The sequence below is a fragment of the Gymnoscopelus microlampas genome (genome assembly GCF_963454915.1).
Source record: "Gymnoscopelus microlampas genome assembly, chromosome: 20".
Lineage (NCBI taxonomy): Eukaryota > Metazoa > Chordata > Actinopteri > Myctophiformes > Myctophidae > Gymnoscopelus > Gymnoscopelus microlampas.
This window is the reverse complement of record NC_139957.1, coordinates 36,345,633-36,364,263: the sequence shown is the minus strand read 5'-3', so window position 1 is coordinate 36,364,263 and position 18,631 is coordinate 36,345,633. Positions and strand designations below refer to the sequence as shown.

The following is an 18,631-nucleotide window of genomic DNA, read 5'->3' as shown; positions in this document are numbered from 1 at the left end:
AATGGGTTAAAACACCTCTGGAATTTATGTTGCTTCATCTCGTTGTTCGATTGCAAAATGTACCTGTAAATTACTACACTTATGAATACACTTTTAACCTGTAAATGCAATCAGAGGGACACTGCAGGGATTTGAACCCTGTCCTAGTGAACCAGGAGAGCCATACCAGTGTCTTTTACCTCTTGACTCATTTACAGGTTCAAGAAAATCACACATAAACTTTCACACTCATTTATATTTAAACTTTTACCTAAAGACACACAAGCTCAAAACATGAGACGTGTTGTGAGCTTGTAGATCGTTTATTTTCACTATTAAAAAAAACCCTATATGACTCAACATTTCTCAGAACTTTGAACATTCATATAAGAAATACCTTCATATGTCTGTTCACTTTTTCAATGGAAACCAGGTGAGAAGGTCATGATCCATCACTGGTAAATAAAATAACATTTTGCTGTTCCAAATTGAATAAATCTCACGTTAAAAACCCTTATATGACTCAACTCAAAGACATTTCTAAGAAAGAAATACCTTCATATTTTCAATGGAAACAAAGTCAGAAGGTCAGTCCATCATTGATAAACATATTATAAAAGTTTATCTATCACTGGTAAACATATTATAACATTTTACTGTTTCAAATTGGAGAAATCTCACTTTAAAAACCCCTATATGTATAAACTCAAAGACATTTCTAAGAACTTTGAACTTTCATCTAACAAATACGATGAGAAGGAAACCAGGTGAGAAGGTCATAGTCTATCACTGGTAAACACAAAAGTGTACTGTTCCTAATTGAATTAATGTCTCTTTTAAATCACCGATACCAGTGATTCTCAACCATTTTAATTTCAAGGATCCCCAGTTTGACATGCATTAGGCTACGGACCCCCATTTAATGGCATTTATACCTCTGGGAACCCAATTCATATAGTAAAATCAATGTTAATTTAACTCTGAGAGTGTACAAATGGAACCAAATGGACCCGTTAGGGTCCATTTGGTTCCATTTGTACACTCTCCATTTGTGCTTCCTGGGATGTTGTGTCATGGACTGTACCATTACTCAGGGACACTAGGGGGTGCCAAACACTACAACAATATAAAGAGCTGTACCATAACCATCACACAGCATTAGTGTAGGTAGGGGTGACAAATAACACACCAAGGGATACAATTGACTGATGGGCAGAACACAGACATTTCTCAGAACTTTGAACTTTCATCTAACAAATACGTTTATATGTCTGTTCACTTTTTTTCAATGGAAACCAGATGAGAAGGTCATAGTCTGTCACTGATACACATATTATAGAAGTGTACTGTTCCTAATTGAATTAAGGTAATCAGCAGGTTGCTTGTCCCAAACACCCCGAACTTGCAGTGTAGTCAAAAGGTCACCGGTTTGATTCTGGTTAAGAAACTTGAGCCACATGGCTGGTCTCTGCTCTGCCCTTTGCTTTCCTCTGTCCTTCTCTACTCAATTGTCGGTCTACAATGACAAATAAATCACCTTAAAATATAGTGCATAGCACTGTCTATACTTTGTCGTCAAAAGAAAACAACATTGTTACACTGTGTTGTTAAAAGATAACTTACAGTATACAAGTTTGTACTTGTATAATGACAAATAAAACCCTTCTTGATTTCTCCAGGTTTAGGGTCCTGGGCTCACTGAAATGGTTAGAGCATTGGTTCTCAATAATATTATGATATATTGTTGTGGTGTTTGGCACCCCCTAGTGTCCCAGTGTAATGGTACAGTCCATGACACAACATCCCAGGAAGCAGGATCCACTGCAATCCACCACAAACAAACATTACTACAGAGTACTAGATCCCAGTCTATTCAGCCAAAACCAGAGCAAGTCCTTGCTGCCATTTCTGTTGGTGTGCCAGGCAAGCATTGTCTGTAAGTGTGACTATTGATTATTAACTCCTTAGACCTGTATTAGTTCATTTTGTTGTGTGAAGGTGATTTGGGATGTATTCTTACAGTATGCTTAGATTTTACACAGCCATACAAATGTCTTCTAAATCCCAACAGTATTCTGAAAAAAACGTATGTTCCTAAGTGGTTTTCAAACTTTTTCATGTCAAGGACCCCCAAAATGATATGTATTTGCCCGCCGACCCCCATCTCAAAATGTTTTGTTCCAGGGACCCCCAGAAGCAAAGATTAGAGTTACAAATGTTGGCTTTAAAAAATATATATTCAAAGATTTGCACAAATTTTCACGATTTTTCAAAAATAGCAGATCTACAAGCTCGTAGAGTGCTGCAATATGAGCTTGTATTTCTGCTATTTTTGAACAGCCAAAGTGTAAAATAATGCTTTTTAGCTCAAATGAAAAAGTGACACAGATGCGTTGCGTTCCAGGTCTTAATGGGTTAATCAGTGTTATTTTTCTCTTGAGAGATTATTGTAGTATGGGATTTGGTACAGTTCATAATGCCTGTGAAATTAATATTTACCTCATTGCTACAGTTGCCTACATATCTTTACCATAACCATAAATGTATCCTACATTTATATTTACATTTACTTACCTCTTCTCATTTTTATAAGCAAGCACTCCGTGTTTCACAGCTACATGCACCTTAAGTCTTCAATAAATATTTTGGAGTTGAAGCTTACTGTACATCCTGACTCTCATGTCCTGTGAATGGAGTTTGGCTTGCTGTCTAATTGTGGTTGCTACACCTCAAGGAGGACGGTACAGTAGGCCTGTCACAATTAATAATCGTCTAATCGCAATTATTTTATATAATCAGAATTATTTTTTGCATAATCGTCATAATCAATTCCATGTTAAAAAATGTAATATTTAAAAAAAAATGTCAAAAAAAGTGGAAATAGCAGATCTACAAACGCGATGCGACGTGTTTTGAGATTATAGATAGGCAATTTCCACTATTAATGTTTATTTTTAAATATAAAGTAATTAAATATGTGTAAAAATACTTTTGTTTACGAAGGCTAAAAGCCAAACAGAATTTTAATTTTTATTCATAATGTTCTATACATTTTTAACAACAGAAACACAATTAAATCGTTAATTGCAATTATGTGAGTGACAATTAAATGTCAACTTAAATGTGTAATCGTGACAGCCCTACAGTACAGTCTGTGTTTCTGGTGAGTCGTATTGTTAGGAACAGTAAACCTTTATTATATGTTTACCAGTGATAGACTATTTATGACCGGCTTCTCACATGGTTTCCATTGAAAAAGTGAACAGACATATGAAGGTATTTGTTAGATGAATGTTCAAAGTTCTGAGAAATGTCTGAGTGACTGTTGAGTCGTATAGGTCATTGGTTCTCAAAGTGGGGTCTGGGGACCCCCAGGGGTACTTGAGAGGGTTCCAGGGGGTCCCCAGCTAAATGATGGACAGGAACCAAATGGACCCTTATGGGTCTGTAACTCTGAGAGTGCACAAATGGAACCAAATGGACCCTAATGGGTCCATTTGGTTCCATTTGTACACTCTCAGAGTTAAATTAACATTGATTTTACAATATGAATTGGGGTCCCAGAGGTATAAATGCCATTAAATGGGGGTCCGTAGCCTAATGCATGTCAAACTGGGGGTCCTTGAAATTAAAATGGTTGAGAATCACTGGTATAGGTGATTTAAAAGTGACATCAATTCAATTAGGAACAGTAAACTTTTATTATGTTTACCAGTGATAGACTATGACCTTCTCACCTGGTTTCCATCTAAAAAGTGAACAGACGTATGAAGGTATTTGTTCGATGAAAGTTCAAAGTTTTTAGAAATGTCTTTGAGTTTAGACATATAGGTTTTTTTTAAGTGAGATTTCTCCAATTTGGAACAGTAAAATGTTATATGTTTACCAGTGATAGACGTGAGGGCTGTCACGATTATGACAATTATGCAAAAGTAATTGCGATTATCTCAAATAATTATTGTTTTGACAGGCCTAGTGATAGATAAACTTTAAAATATGTTTATCAATGATAGACTGACCTTCTCACCTCGTTTCCATTGAAAATAGGAAGGTATTTCTTATATGAATGTTCAAAGTTCTAAGAAATGTCTTTGAGTTGAGTCATATAGGGCATTGGTTCTCAAAGTGGGGTCCGGCCGGGGACACCAGGGGGTCCTCAGCAAAATGTGTTAATATAGCATCACGATAATTCTACCCACTTTAAACTTTTGTACTTTGGCTATTCAAAAATAGATGTAGTGTCAGGGCCCCTGTAGCAACTCATAATGTAATAACGGCTCATAATGTAATAATGGTTCATAATGTAATAATTTAAATGTAATAAAAACTCATAATGTAATAATCAGCTCATAATGTAATAAAAGAATTAGCGCATAACGTAATAACAGATTTTTCTATAATGTAATGTGGGAATCTAGGTGACTGGTGCACCCACTGCACCTGACCACCATGACCAGGAAGTATAAAAGCCAGCTCCTCCCAGTAGAGAGCCATTTGTCTCTGCTGTAGGCAGCATGGTTCATGCAGGGAGAAGGAGAACACATGGTAGGCCAAAAACTGAACCTTGTAGATCTGCTACTTTGTGCGACCCTTTTGTTTGTTGTAGCTCATGCTAATGTTTAGCTTATTGTTTGAGCACATGTTACTACTGGCTTTTGTTTGTTTGGTTGCCTATTTTCTGTTGAGCACATGGAGGCTTCCCATTCTCTTTAGCACTTTAATTTAGCCAACAGCATTGTGTTTTATTATCTTATTTTAATGCATTTATTTATTATTTCAGTTTTACAAATGAAGTGACCTCCTGGTGGTGTCTGTTCTATCTGCCCTACCTGGAGACACGGGTAAAGCAGTATACATTTTATGCATTGCCTCTTTGTGGATTTTAGTGTATTTTAGTTTGTAACATCACTGTCTTTTATACAGCAGCTCTGGTGTTGAGGTTGCCCCCTCGCCTTGGCCTTGCATTGTGTGCACCATTACTGCAACACAAAGTAGGTTTTAAGCTGTTTTGTTCTTTTAATGATTTGAATATAATGTTTTATAGTGTGATACTAGGGCTGGCAACTAATGCGTTTTGTTTGTCTCCTTAAAGGGACCACACCGGCCACTGTTTTCCACTGTTAATTTACTCTTTTTGTTTTGTTTGTTTGAGCCATCTAGCCAAGGTACACTGTAGGCATAGGTTTTAACATTTATCCATATTGGCATATTTTAACTGTTTCTCTGTTACAGTTTAATTCATGTAACCCTGTTCAAGGCCGGGTCCGCCCTGCTGCACACGGCTCTCCTCTCAGCTTGGGACTGCACTGGGGACCCCTTTGGTTTTATTGGTGTGTATTCATATAACCTGGCACTGCATGTTTTGTATTTGAGTTTTGTATTTATATTGCATAATTTCTTTGAGGCCTGTCCCCTTTTCTTTTCCCCTAGTTATTTTGGTATTCACTGTGTGCACCCGCCCTTCCTTATAATGTGAGAGGTAACTGTTAGATTGCCATTTTAATACTAAATACCTTGCCTTAAATACCTTAATTGTTGTCCTAGTTTGTAATAGACAGTGATGTGTTTTGTAATTTTATGGTAATAAAGTTGTTATATTTTTCCACAAACTGCCTCTAGTAAAATAATTGTTCCTGTTTAAGGGAAGTTGAACAGTATAAGGTTTAGGGGTTCCTCCTGCCTCCTCCACAAGCAGGAGGTGGCGTAGTCAGGCATATCACAGTGGTACTACTCAGTTACTACAGTAATAATGTGTTACATTATAAATCTCACGTGGCCGCTTATAATGTAATAAAAGTTCATAATGTAATAATGTCTCATATTGTTGAGAAAAGTAAAGTGTTACATCATAATAATCATTATCAGTATCATGGTCAGTATCATGGTCAGTATCATGGTCAGTATCATGGTCAGTACCATGGTCAGTACCATGGTCAGTACCATGGTCAGTATCAGTATCATGATCAGTATCATGGTCTGTATCATGGTCAGTTTCATGGTCACAATGATACTGGCCATGATGCCGACCATAATTAACCATGATACTGGCCATGATACTGGCCATGATACCGACCATGATACTGGCCTTGATACTGACATTAAACTGACCATGATACTGACACGATACTAACCATGATACGTATATGATACTGACATTATATTGACATGATACTGACCATGATACTGACCATGATACTGACATTAAACTGGCCATGATACTAACCATGATACTGACCATGATACTGACATTAAACTGACCATAATACTGTCATGATACTGACCATGATACTGACCATGATACTGACCATGATGCTGACATTCTACAGACCATGATACTGACCATGATACGTACATAATACTGACATTATACCGACCATGATACTGACCATCATACTTGCCAGGAAACAACAATTTGAACTGTTATTGTCTCCGCCAGGCCGAAAGGCATGGCTAGAGAGTATGTTTTACCCCTGTCTGTCCGTCCGTCCGTCCGTGTGTCTGTTAGCCCGGCCGCTGCGAAACTGTGCACACACACTCCCTGGATGCCAAAGCCGAACATCTGCCCCAAAATTTTCAGATTGTCCTGTTATAGCGCCACCAGGAGGCCGATTTGTGCAAAACACATTTTTGGATATCACTCCTACAGATTTTGTCCAAACCTCACGCAAATCGGTACACAGTATCTATATAGTCATGTGATCAACACGGGTCTCTCCGATTTTTATATTCTATCCTGATTGGTTAAGATTGGCTTCCAAAGTTTGCAGGATTGGTTCGTTTTGAACAAAATGCCTCAAATCATCAACGCAGTGTGCGATTGCCGTGAAATTTTGCGCACACCTTCCCACTAGGCCGAGGAAGAAATGGCACCCTTTTCACATTGGCCTGTTATAGCGCCACCAGCAGGTCTAATTTAGAAAAACACATTTTTGGAACAAAATGCCTCAAATCATGAATGCAGTGTCCGATTGAAAGGCCTAAGAAGAAATAGCACCCTTTTCACATTGGCCTATTATAGCGCCACCAGGAGGCCACAATAACCTCCCTGACCTGGCGGAGACCTGTGCTCCGGGGAGCACTTTTTCTGGTTACATTATGCAGTGTTATTACATTATGAGTGGCTACGCAAGATTCTTAATGTAACACATTATTACATTATGGGCTCATGATTTTATTACATTATGAGCTGATTATTACATTATGAGCTTTTATTACATTTAGTTTATTACATTATGAGCTTTTATTACATTTAGTTTATTACATTATGAGCTTTTATTACATTTCGTTTATTACATTATGAGCCGTTATTACATTATGAGTTGCTGTAGCAACTCATAATGTAATAACTGCTCATAATGTAATACATTTACAGTAATAAACCGGGCTAACGGTGCCAGAGATTAGCTGTTCACAGACGGACGGACGGATGGACGGACAGGGGTAAAACATACTCTCTCGCCATGCCTTTCGGCCTGGCGGAGACAATAACGGCTCAAATTGTTGTTTCCTGGCAAGTATGATGGTTAGTATCATGGTCGGTATAATGTCAATATCATGTACGTATCATGGTCTGTAGAATGTCAGTTTCATGGTCAGTATCATGGTCAGTTTAATGTCAGAATTATGGTCAGTATCATGGTCGGTATCATGGCCAGTATCATGGTTAATTATGGTCAGTATCATGGTCAGTATCATGGTGACCATGAAACTGACCATGATACTGATACTGACCATGGTACTGACCATGGTACTGATACTGACCATGATACTGACCATGGTATGGACCATGATACTGATACTGACCATGGTACTGACCATGGTACTGATACTGACCATGATACTGACCATGGTACTGACCATAATTAACCATGATACTGGCCATGATACTGGTCATGATACCGGTCATGATACTGACCATGGTACTGATACTGACCATGGTACTGGTACTGACCATGGTACTGACCATGGTACTGACCTTGGTACTGACCATGATACTGACCATGATAATGATACTGACCATTTGTGGTATTGCTCTATGACCATACTAGCGGCCAGGCATCAGTGAATCAGGCACGGAAGCAGCTATTCACCTAGAAGGGCAGAACAATTGATGGACTCCCCCCAACACGAGCTGCACTGATTCAACATACAAAGAGGGCAGCCTACCAAGCTGGCCACTGCTGGGGACAGGCGATGGTTGCAGCCCCTGAACTCCCATCCCCAGGTGAATGGGGGTGGAAGAGGAAGGAGACAGGTGAATGCAAATAATTTAATCCGCTTCTTTACACTTGTAAACCTGTGATCTGACAATAAAGCTGATTCTAATTTTGACAGGAGGATGGGAAGTGCACTGGACCACACAGAAGCGAGCCTGGCCTGTCGGGAACTCTTCCGCTGTGGTTGCAAAAAGGGATGCAGTGGACAATGCAGATGTGTTAAGACAGCACTTCAGTGTACTGCCCTTTGCTACTGTGGTGGACTGTGCAACTAACATTGTGTAGATTATCTGGCTTTATTGAATAGACCCCTTAACAGACGACGTCACACTGCTAAGAACCAATATGTGCGGAACCAGTATGTGCGCAATGAAACCCATTCTATCAGGTCTCGCTAGGACGCACCTCACTAGCCAACACACAAGAGGGGGTTGGGGTGTATTTGCGCTGGGTGAAACCAGCGCAAATAATTGGTCTATATGCCATTATGCTATGACTCATGAGTACTCTGTCTTTGTTGTGTCTTATAGTCCATTTAAAATAATTATGCAATGCGACTACTAATAAAAGAGTGAAAACAGTGAAGTACTGCATTCTTGACTCTCACGTGTCAGTTTGAAAACATGTAGGCTACTGTACTACATCATTACATATTTTGATGGGTTTACAATTATTGAATTAACTGAATGCCAGATATATGTAGTTAGGTAGTAGCATGTTGTAAATAGTACCACTGTATTCCTCATCCTTGAAAATGTAGGATTAGTCACCAGAATCAAGATCCTAGGTGGTCTAGCACCTGAGTTATTGGTAAAATGACAGCAGGTGGTGGCCATTTTGGAAAATGGCTGCCATAGTTACCACAGGACAAAACTGCGATGGCCCTATAGCCAAAAATGTTCCTTATGGCATGCCCTAACGGTGTGCCAAATGTCATGCTTTTATCGTAAAGTGTACGATTTTTGCTCGAAACGGCCGGACTAATATTGTGTTGAGTTTATGGACGGTTAGCTTGGTTTGTTATCAGTTCATGAAATACAGATTGAAAAGTATTATAAAAAAATGACAAACATCACTGAGTGTTAATTAGGTGTGTAAGCCTATTAGTGATCTGTTTAATGTTTTGTTTCAAATACACTTTCTTTTCTCTTTTTATCCCACGATTTTTGTAACCCATTTTTTTTCACCCAGTGCCAATTGACTAAGCTGTAATCCTGGGCACTACTCTCCCTCTGCCAGCCTGGGGGAGAGCCCCGAACTGAGCTCAATGAGCTTGTAGAACTGCTATTAAAAAATATATGTATTGAATATGTATATTCTTTTAAAGCGAACATTTGTAACTCAAATCTTTGCTTCTAGGCGGGGGTCCCTGGAACAACATGGTCTCCCCTACGTCCGTGTTCAAATACATATCACTTTGGGGGTCCTTGACATGAAAAAGTTTGAGAACCACTGATATAGCATCATTTTTTAAAACAATTTGTAGACTCCCTCAGAAGCAAAGATTTGAGTTACAAATGTCCACTTAAAAATATATAAATATATATTCAACAATTTGCACATATTTTCACGACAAAGATAGCATATCTACAAGCGCATAGCCAGCCAAGGATATGAAGACTGACAGAGGAATTCCCCCAATCACATGACACCCCTCTACTACTTGCCCCGCCTGTTCTCTGTCTCTGCCACATTCTCTGCTGTGAATCCCTATTCCCACAGAACCAACCTGGCAACCTGCACTGCAGCTGCACTGCAGGAGAGATCACTGAGAGTGACAGAGTCACAGAGCCCAAACAAATTAATACTAATCTAAATACATATGGAAGCCACACAAGACAGCACACACACCTTGCCCATCATCTCAGTCTTGCCAGAGGGCTAAGCGTTCCTTTCTGATAACATTGGTGAGTTGCTACAAACTTTTGTTAGCTACTTTAGCAGCTAAGCAGGTGTTTTGTAGTGATACAAGGACAGGACCATTGCTAAAAATGCATTGCTTGATTTGTTTACCTCTTGTTCAGCATAAGGTATATTGAAGGACTTTGAATGAAAGAAATGTATTTCTGCAACAAAGGAATGTGGTGCTATGGATAATAAGAACAAACTAAACCAGAGTTGAGTTTGCTACTCTTTCTGTAAAGTGTGTTGAAAATGAAAGGTTTGAATTGTACATAGCAAAGGAAGGTATTTGATATGACTGTATTTCATACATTATGGTTAAAAAACACGTCATTATAAGCACTTGAAAAAGGTTAAAAAACGTGTTTCATGAGTTTAAAAACAACTGCTAAAAAAGAAAAAAGACAAGTTCATTAGAATAAGTGATGATGTCGAAGTCATCTGCCTTAATTCATTGTAAAGTAATTATAGTAATGCTGACTGATCGTCAAAGCCATGTTAAAAAGCACTTTCAGTACAGTTTGAATGTTCTATTATTTAAATTTGGAGCTTAAGTGAGCTAGTGTTATGATAGCCACCTGTTGTTCTTACACACAGTATGGGAAACTAACAGAGTCTTTTATTTGTTTTTGTACTGTCTTGCCAGTTCTTACGTTGATCTTTGGATCGTAATCAATTTCAAGTTCAAGTCTTATATCTTTCGGTGGGGACCGCTACACACAACTTGATGAAATTGTCTGAAAATTCCAATGCACTGCATGATTCTTTGATGCCTCTTATTCCACATGATGAACAAGAAAGGCAAAATGATTGGTTCTCAAAGGTCAATAAATATAAAGATGGATTCATTAAAGATGTTGATGCCTGGTTCTCAGTAGCCAGAGGACCCCCAAGCCAACCTCAGCTAGAGGCTCATGACAGGCCTACTGAAAGGCCCCAGCAGCAGAAGTAAAAGTAAAGCAAGTAAAAGTCTGGAATTCAAAATGTACTCGAGTTAAAAGTACAGAAGTATTGGCATCAAAATGTACTTTTTGCAGAAATGTCCCATTTCAAGTTTTCAAAATGTATAAAAATCTTTTGAAAATAGCAGATCTACAAGCTCACAATGTGTCGCATCGCGATGCATTATGAGCTTGTAGATCGGCTATAACTATTTTCAAAAGGTTTTTATGCATTTGAAAACTTGAAAAGGGACATTCTACATGAGTACTTTTACTTTTGGTACTTTAAGTACATATACTTTGGTACTTTATGCCATTACTTTTTTACTTTTACTCAAGTCAATTTAGAATTCTGGTTTTACTTACGTATTTCTATATTGCAGTATTGATTGTTTTACTTAAGTAAAACATTTGAGTACTTTTTCCACTACTGGTCTATCAGGGGCGTCAATTGGGTATAGCAAGGTATGGCATTATTTTCAATCATACATGCAAGCATTAAAAGGATATGCTGCTTGCTATTTTCCAAATTGAATAGTTACAAGACATGTGCTTCATAAAATAAAATCATGAATGTGATCTATGTCTACAGCATTGATTATTATGTTATTAAATTACTGTAAAATAACTACAAATTCAAATTAGAACAAAATGATGGCTTTCACAAGGTATTATATTCTCCACAACACTTGTATTCCCTCTATCTTGACAAATGGTATATTCCCCGGTTCAGTAGGTCAGCACAGGTTAGAGAGTTAGATCCCAGTCTATTCAGCCAAAACCAAAGCATTTAAAACCCTTGCTGCCATTTCTGTTGTTGTGCCAGGCAAGCATTGTCTGTAAGTGTGACTCTATTGATTATTAACTCCTTAGACCTGTATTAGTTAACTTTGTTGTGTGAAGGTGATTTGGGATGTCTTCTTATGCTTAGATTTACACAACCATGTGGGCTACGTAAGTTGTTGTTTGTGTTATTTTTCTTTTGAGAGATTATTGTTTAATGGGATTTGGTACAGTGCCGTGCTGTCTAATTTGTGGTTATGACGGATATGTTGTAACTAATCAACTGCACCACAAATGATCTGTGTTTATTAGTATGGACTATAGTTATTAGTATGGACTATAGTAATCTCCCAACTTTATTCTTCTTCTTCTTTCTTTCTAGATAATCTGTATTTTGCCGCGCTACTCCTCCCACAGTTTGTGCCTGAGAGACTGCACAGTATGCTTATTTAGTCTGCCGATCACATAATCACCTCTGTGTCCTGTATAGACCACCATCGAAGGCCGGTCTCTTGATGTGGGACCTGAGACGAGGGCGTGGCTGCACGTCATTGAGCTGGACGTCTAACGATGACACACGAAAGAAAAGGACGCCTGAGTATCACTTCTGTTTGTAATCTATGTAATATCTGTTTGTTTATGTTTGTAATATATGTTTCATTTTGTTGATTTGCAGTGACCTTTGGAGTTGCATCATGGCGAGGTAACTACACAATCCAAACCGCACACACACACAGGCACACCGGAAAAAGTGGAGTGGATTCCTGGAGCTATCCCCCCCCCCTCCTCTCTCACACAAACACGGTGTACAGCTGGTTGCCTCATTCATTCATTCGCCACCACGGTAAAGGTTGTGGGGCATTTTTATTTTGTCTTTATTTCATTTTGGTTAACCAAGGTTTCAATACATTTGTGAATAACCTGTTTTGAAGGAACAGTGGGTTGTGAATAGTGACTTTCTGTGAACTGACACTGAACTGCGTGGTATTGGACAAACTGTGGACTGGATTGGGGATTATTTTACAATACAAAGTCAAACTGAGGTTTTTTGTGTCTGTGTATTTCATTCATTCTGTTGTTTATTGAGTTGAAGGTATTCTTTTGTGGGTAATCAATCCCTGGTTTCAGGTTTTAAGGTTCATTTGGTTCTACTAATTGTGCATTTAAATCCTGTGTAAGGTTGGCTTTTAAAAAAGTGTTTTTTTTGTCCAGACTGGACTAAATTCGTGTTAGGCTTTGGCCTAACTGGCACCCCAAACAGTAATATCAAAGCTAAACCGTTACATAAAAAGTGGCACCCCAGATGTTTAAAAGGACCTCAATCTCAAGCAAAAACAACTGAGTTCACAGGTGCAAAACCGGATCATTTTCAACAAACAAAGGAACAAACAAGCAAAACTGTGCAAACAAGCTCAGTGGGAAATAACAATTTTATTTATTCAAACGCGATCAAAAAGGGAACATTTGCAATTTCAAAATGGAAAAGTTTGATGGAAACTTGTGGGTCTTTGATGAAATAGAAACTCAGCACCCGTGTTGGTGTCAAACCCACCACCCTCAAACAAATCATCACCACCACCACCACCCTCAAACAATGTCAACTCAAGCTAACCAGCCTCAAATATATGAACCGGATGGAAATTCACCTGCAGTAAGTGAAATAAATCAGATCAATGAACCGGATGGAAATTCACCTGCAATAAGTGAAATAAATCAGATCAATGAACCGGATGGAAATTCACCTGCAATAAGTGAAATAAATCAGATCAATGAACCGGATGGACATTCAACTGCAATGAGTGAGCATGAACTGGAAATTGAAACGCCATACTGAAGTTCTGAGGGTTGTAAATACTGCTCTGCCCCTATTGTACACAATTTGGAACACACTCAATCATCAGTAGCAACATGCTTGAAAAATCTGGAGACCATGAATACAGAAATATTAACACTACTTCAGTGGCTGGAACTGCTGTTCAAACCACACTACAAACCAGTTCTCCTGTCATACCACCTACTGCACCATCTGGTAAGGCGCATCAACATCTGCAGTCCACGCTACGCACTGGTGGAGGTACACGTCGGGAGAACGTACAAGGTGACCTGCGAGGAGGATTTATGGGCAAATCTCCCATTAAACTCCAATTAACCACCTTTGGACAGCGTGAGGACACCTCAGATCTATTGCGTTATTTGGAAAAGTGCCGTGACTTTCTCGCCATGCAGCCCCTGTTGGATGAGGAACTCATTGTGACACTCAGGAATGTGTTTCATGGCACTGCCAGAGACTAGTGGGATGTAGTAGGCCAGGAGACCAACACCTGGGCGTGTTGGTCTATGAGGACGAATTGGCTGAGAGTTCGAACCCGAGTACAGGGTGAAGACGAAAGCCTTAGACATTTTGCCTATATGTACAGGTCTCTGTGCCAACGTTGGCAGCCTCAGATCAGTGAGGAGGACGTCATTAAACTCATTTTAGAGAATGTGAATCCTAAACTCACAAGCCAGCTGCGAAGCAGTGGAGTGAACACGGTGGATTGCGTTGGTTCGACTTGGACAACAACTAAACAACAACTTTATTTTGACGCGCTATTCCTCCCACAGTTTGGGGCTGACAGACTGCAGTATGCTTATGCAGACTGCCTATCACATAATCACCTCTGTGTCCTGTACAGGCCACCATCGGAGGCCGGTCTCTTTGATGTGGGACCTGAGACGAGGGCGTGGCTGCACGTCATTGAGCTGGACATCTGATGATGACACACGAAAGAAGGAAAACGCCTGCGTATCACTTCAGTTTTTAATATATTGTAATATATGTATTATCTGTTTGTTTATGTTTTTAATATATGTTTCATTTTGTCTCTGTTGATTTTCAGTGACCTTTGGAGTTACATCATGGCAAGGTAACGACACAATCCAAACCCCTACCAAAGTGTGTATGTGTGCGCGATTTAGTGTTGACTATAGTAGACTATAGATCTTCCGGGTTTCTTCTTCTTTCTTTCAAGATAAAGTTTATTTTGCCGCGCTACTACTCCCACAGTTTGGGCCTGACAGACTGCACAGTATGCTTATGCAGACTGCCTATCACATAATCACCTCTGTGTCCTGTACAGGCCACCATCGGAGGCCGGTCTCTTTGATGTGGGACCTGAGACGAGGGCGTGGCTGCACGTCATTGAGCTGGACATCTGATGATGACACACGAAAGAAGGAAAACGCCTGCGTATCACTTCAGTTTTTAATATATTGTAATATATGTATTATCTGTTTGTTTATGTTTTTAATTTATGTTTCATTTTGTCTCTCTGTTGATTTTCAGTGACCTTTCGAGTTACATCATGGCAAGGTAACGACACAATCCAAACCCCTACCAAAGTGTGTATGTGTGCGCGATTTAGTGTTGACTATACTGCCCTGCCAAGGCAGAGAGCAGTAACTACGAAAACAAAAATAACTGAAAAATGGGTTTAAAAGTGATTCAACTGGTCAGCCAAATGAGATATTGGCATATAAGTGATATTACACTAATTGTACATCTGTTCTTGAGGTAATTGTTTATCCCCCAACATCACAACGGCTAATTTGACCTTTGGGCAACCCAAAGAAGTCGGTGTGTCCAAAAACGTAGTTACTGCTCTTTGGCTTGGCAGGGCAGTATAGTAGACTATAGATCTTCCGGGTTTCTTCTTCTTTCTTTCAAGATAAAGTTTATTTTGCCACGCTACTACTCCCACAGTTTGGGCCTGACAGACTGCACAGCCTCTGTGTCCTGTACAGGCCACCATCGGAGGCCGGTCTCTTTGATGTGGGACCTGAGACGAGGGCGTGGCTGCACGTCATTGAGCTGGACATCTGATGATGACACACGAAAGAAGGAAAACGCCTGCGTATCACTTCAGTTTTTAATATATTGTAATATATGTATTATCTGTTTGTTTATGTTTTTAATATATGTTTCATTTTGTCTCTCTGTTGATTTTCAGTGACCTTTCGAGTTACATCATGGCAAGGTAACGACACAATCCAAACCCCTACCAAAGTGTGTATGTGTGCGCGATTTAGTGTTGACTATAGTAGACTATAGATCTTCCGGGTTTCTTCTTCTTTCTTTCAAGATAAAGTTTATTTTGCCGCGCTACTACTCCCACAGTTTGGGCCTGACAGACTGCACAGTATGCTTATGCAGACTGCCTATCACATAATCACCTCTGTGTCCTGTACAGGCCACCATCGGAGGCCGGTCTCTTTGATGTGGGACCTGAGACGAGGGCGTGGCTGCACGTCATTGAGCTGGACATCTGATGATGACACACGAAAGAAGGAAAACGCCTGAGTATCACTTCAGTTTTTAATATATTGTAATATATGTATTATCTGTTTGTTTATGTTTTTAATATATGTTTCATTTTGTCTCTCTGTTGATTTTCAGTGACCTTTCGAGTTGCATCATGGCAAGGTAACGACACAATCCAAACCCCTACCAAAGTGTGTATGTGTGCGCGATTTAGTGTTGACTATAGTAGACTATAGATCTTCCGGGTTTCTTCTTCTTTCTTTCAAGATAAAGTTTATTTTGCCGCGCTACTACTCCCACAGTTTGGGCCTGACAGACTGCACAGTATGCTTATGCAGACTGCCTATCACATAATCACCTCTGTGTCCTGTACAGGCCACCATCGGAGGCCGGTCTCTTTGATGTGGGACCTGAGACGAGGGCGTGGCTGCACGTCATTGAGCTGGACATCTGATGATGACACACGAAAGAAGGAAGATGCCTGAGTATCACTTCTGTTTTTAATATATGTATTATCTGTTTGTTTATGTTTTTAGACTATAGTAATCTTCCGACTTTCTTATTCTTTCTTTCAAGATAAAGTTTATTTTGCTGCGCTACTACTCCTACAGTTTGGGCCTGACAGACTGCACAGCATGCTTATGCAGACTGCCTATCACATAATCACCTCTGTGTCCTGTACAGACCATGTGGGACCTGAGACTAGGGAGTGGCTGCACGTCATTGAGCTGGACATCTGATGATGATACACGCAAGAAGGAAGACGCCTAAGTATCACTTCTGCTTTTAATATATTGTAATATATGTATTATCTGTTTGTTTATGTTTGTAATATGTTTAATTTTGTCTCGCTGTTGATTTGCAGTGACCTTCAGATTAATCAAACTGTGTGATGAAGCAAGGGAAAGTCATTCATCATTGGTGGTTTTGCCATTACCTGAGGAGGAAATTGCAAGGCAAAATTCATGGTTTCAACCAAAAATGTATATTCTGGAAGGTTTTGTACAGGATGTACACCTGTGGCTATCAGAGGTGAAACAGCAAATGCATGTCATTATTCAGAAGGAACTACCAATACATGTCACTGTTGAAAAGGAGCCACAAACACCGGTCACTGCTGAAAGTGAAATGTGGAGTGCTGTACATTCGGATGACATTGGACCCCATGACAGTATATCAAATGTATCAAAATCCACACACAAATCCACTCCATCAAAATTATCTTCAACTTCATCTGCTCATCATAGCTCAGGCTGAAAAGGTTGCTCTCATGGAACAGGTGGCTGGCTTACACAAAAATATGAAATTGAAGCATAACAGGGACAACTCAGAATGCAAAAGGAGCAACTGGAAATGGAGACTCAGCTGGAAGCAGCAAATGCAAAGGCCCATGTACTGGAAACCATGGGCCAAGGAACTCATCAAGAGTGTCAAGTGGGACAAACTCAAAGAAAGGAGCTGCTGCTCCAAAGGAAACAACCCCATTCAACCCAAATGCAAATACATACCTACCTACCTAAAAAGGAAACAATGGAAACCACAAAGCCTCCCTCCCAGCCACAGGTTGTGAGACCAAAACAACCACTTCATGAAAAATCTGCCAAAGCTCATTACATGACTCCTCTAATGCAATACTCTCTCCCCAGGCAAAATGTTCAAACCGAAAATATAATAAACCAAAATGTGCAAACTGAAAATGTACAGCTTCATGGGAAAAAGAATGTTCAAGGTCATGTCACTCACACTACACCCCCTGCAGGTGATATTTGTAATGTGCTACGAAGACAGAATGAAAAAACTGCTTTACTGGTTAAGCAAAATCTGTATTCCACTTTACCACCAAGAGACATTCCAGTTTATGATGGTGACCCATTGCAATATGAAATGTTTATCAGGGCATTTGAGAGAGGAGTGGAGAAAAAGACTGACGATTACAGTGACTGCTTACATTACTTTGAACAATATACAAAAGGCCATCCATACAAGCTCGGATAAACCTGGAGGAACAAGGCATGCAAGCTACAGGAGAGGCATGGACATCGTGCTAAGCTTTCTGACCTTGTACAATTCATAGAGAGACAGGTAAAAAATACTGTCTGACCCACTGTTTGGAAACATACAAGATGCTAAGCAAACTACAACTGTCAAAACCTCAACCATCATCAAACCAAGAGACACAAGAGACATTCCAAGAAGCAGTTTTGCCACAACAGTAACACCCATAGAAACGGCAGTGCAGTCAAATGGAGTGGAAAGAAGTGTATTCATCAGCTATCATAATGATTGTCTTTTCTGCAATAAAAGTGGTCACACATTGGAGCGGTGTCCACAGATGAAATAGAGAAGACACAGAGAGAAGATGCACTACTTAAAGGAAAAGGGAGTCTGTTTTTGGCTGTTTGAAAAGAGGACACTTAAGCAGAGACTGCACAAGTCGTTTAACCTGTGATACGTGTGAACAAAACCATCCTGATATACTCCACATTGAAGAAACCAGTGGTGAGCTGTGG

At 39.6% G+C, this 18,631-nt stretch overlaps 1 long non-coding RNA gene across 3 annotated transcripts; it reads left to right on the top strand.

Annotated features, from left to right (window-relative positions):
• Nucleotides 1-4,488: 4,488 nt before the first annotated feature.
• On the top strand, nucleotides 4,489-8,696 carry LOC311036243. 3 transcript variants are annotated; one of them, XR_014599826.1, is made up of 6 exons: nucleotides 4,492-4,524; nucleotides 4,760-4,820; nucleotides 4,903-4,970; nucleotides 5,072-5,309; nucleotides 8,028-8,233; nucleotides 8,314-8,696. It is a non-coding gene; the product is annotated as an uncharacterized lncRNA (long non-coding RNA). The 3 variants fall into 3 exon arrangements; XR_014599827.1 differs by having other exon boundaries at nucleotides 4,903-5,309; XR_014599825.1 differs by having other exon boundaries at nucleotides 4,489-4,524; nucleotides 4,760-5,309.
• Nucleotides 8,697-18,631: the final 9,935 nt, after the last annotated feature.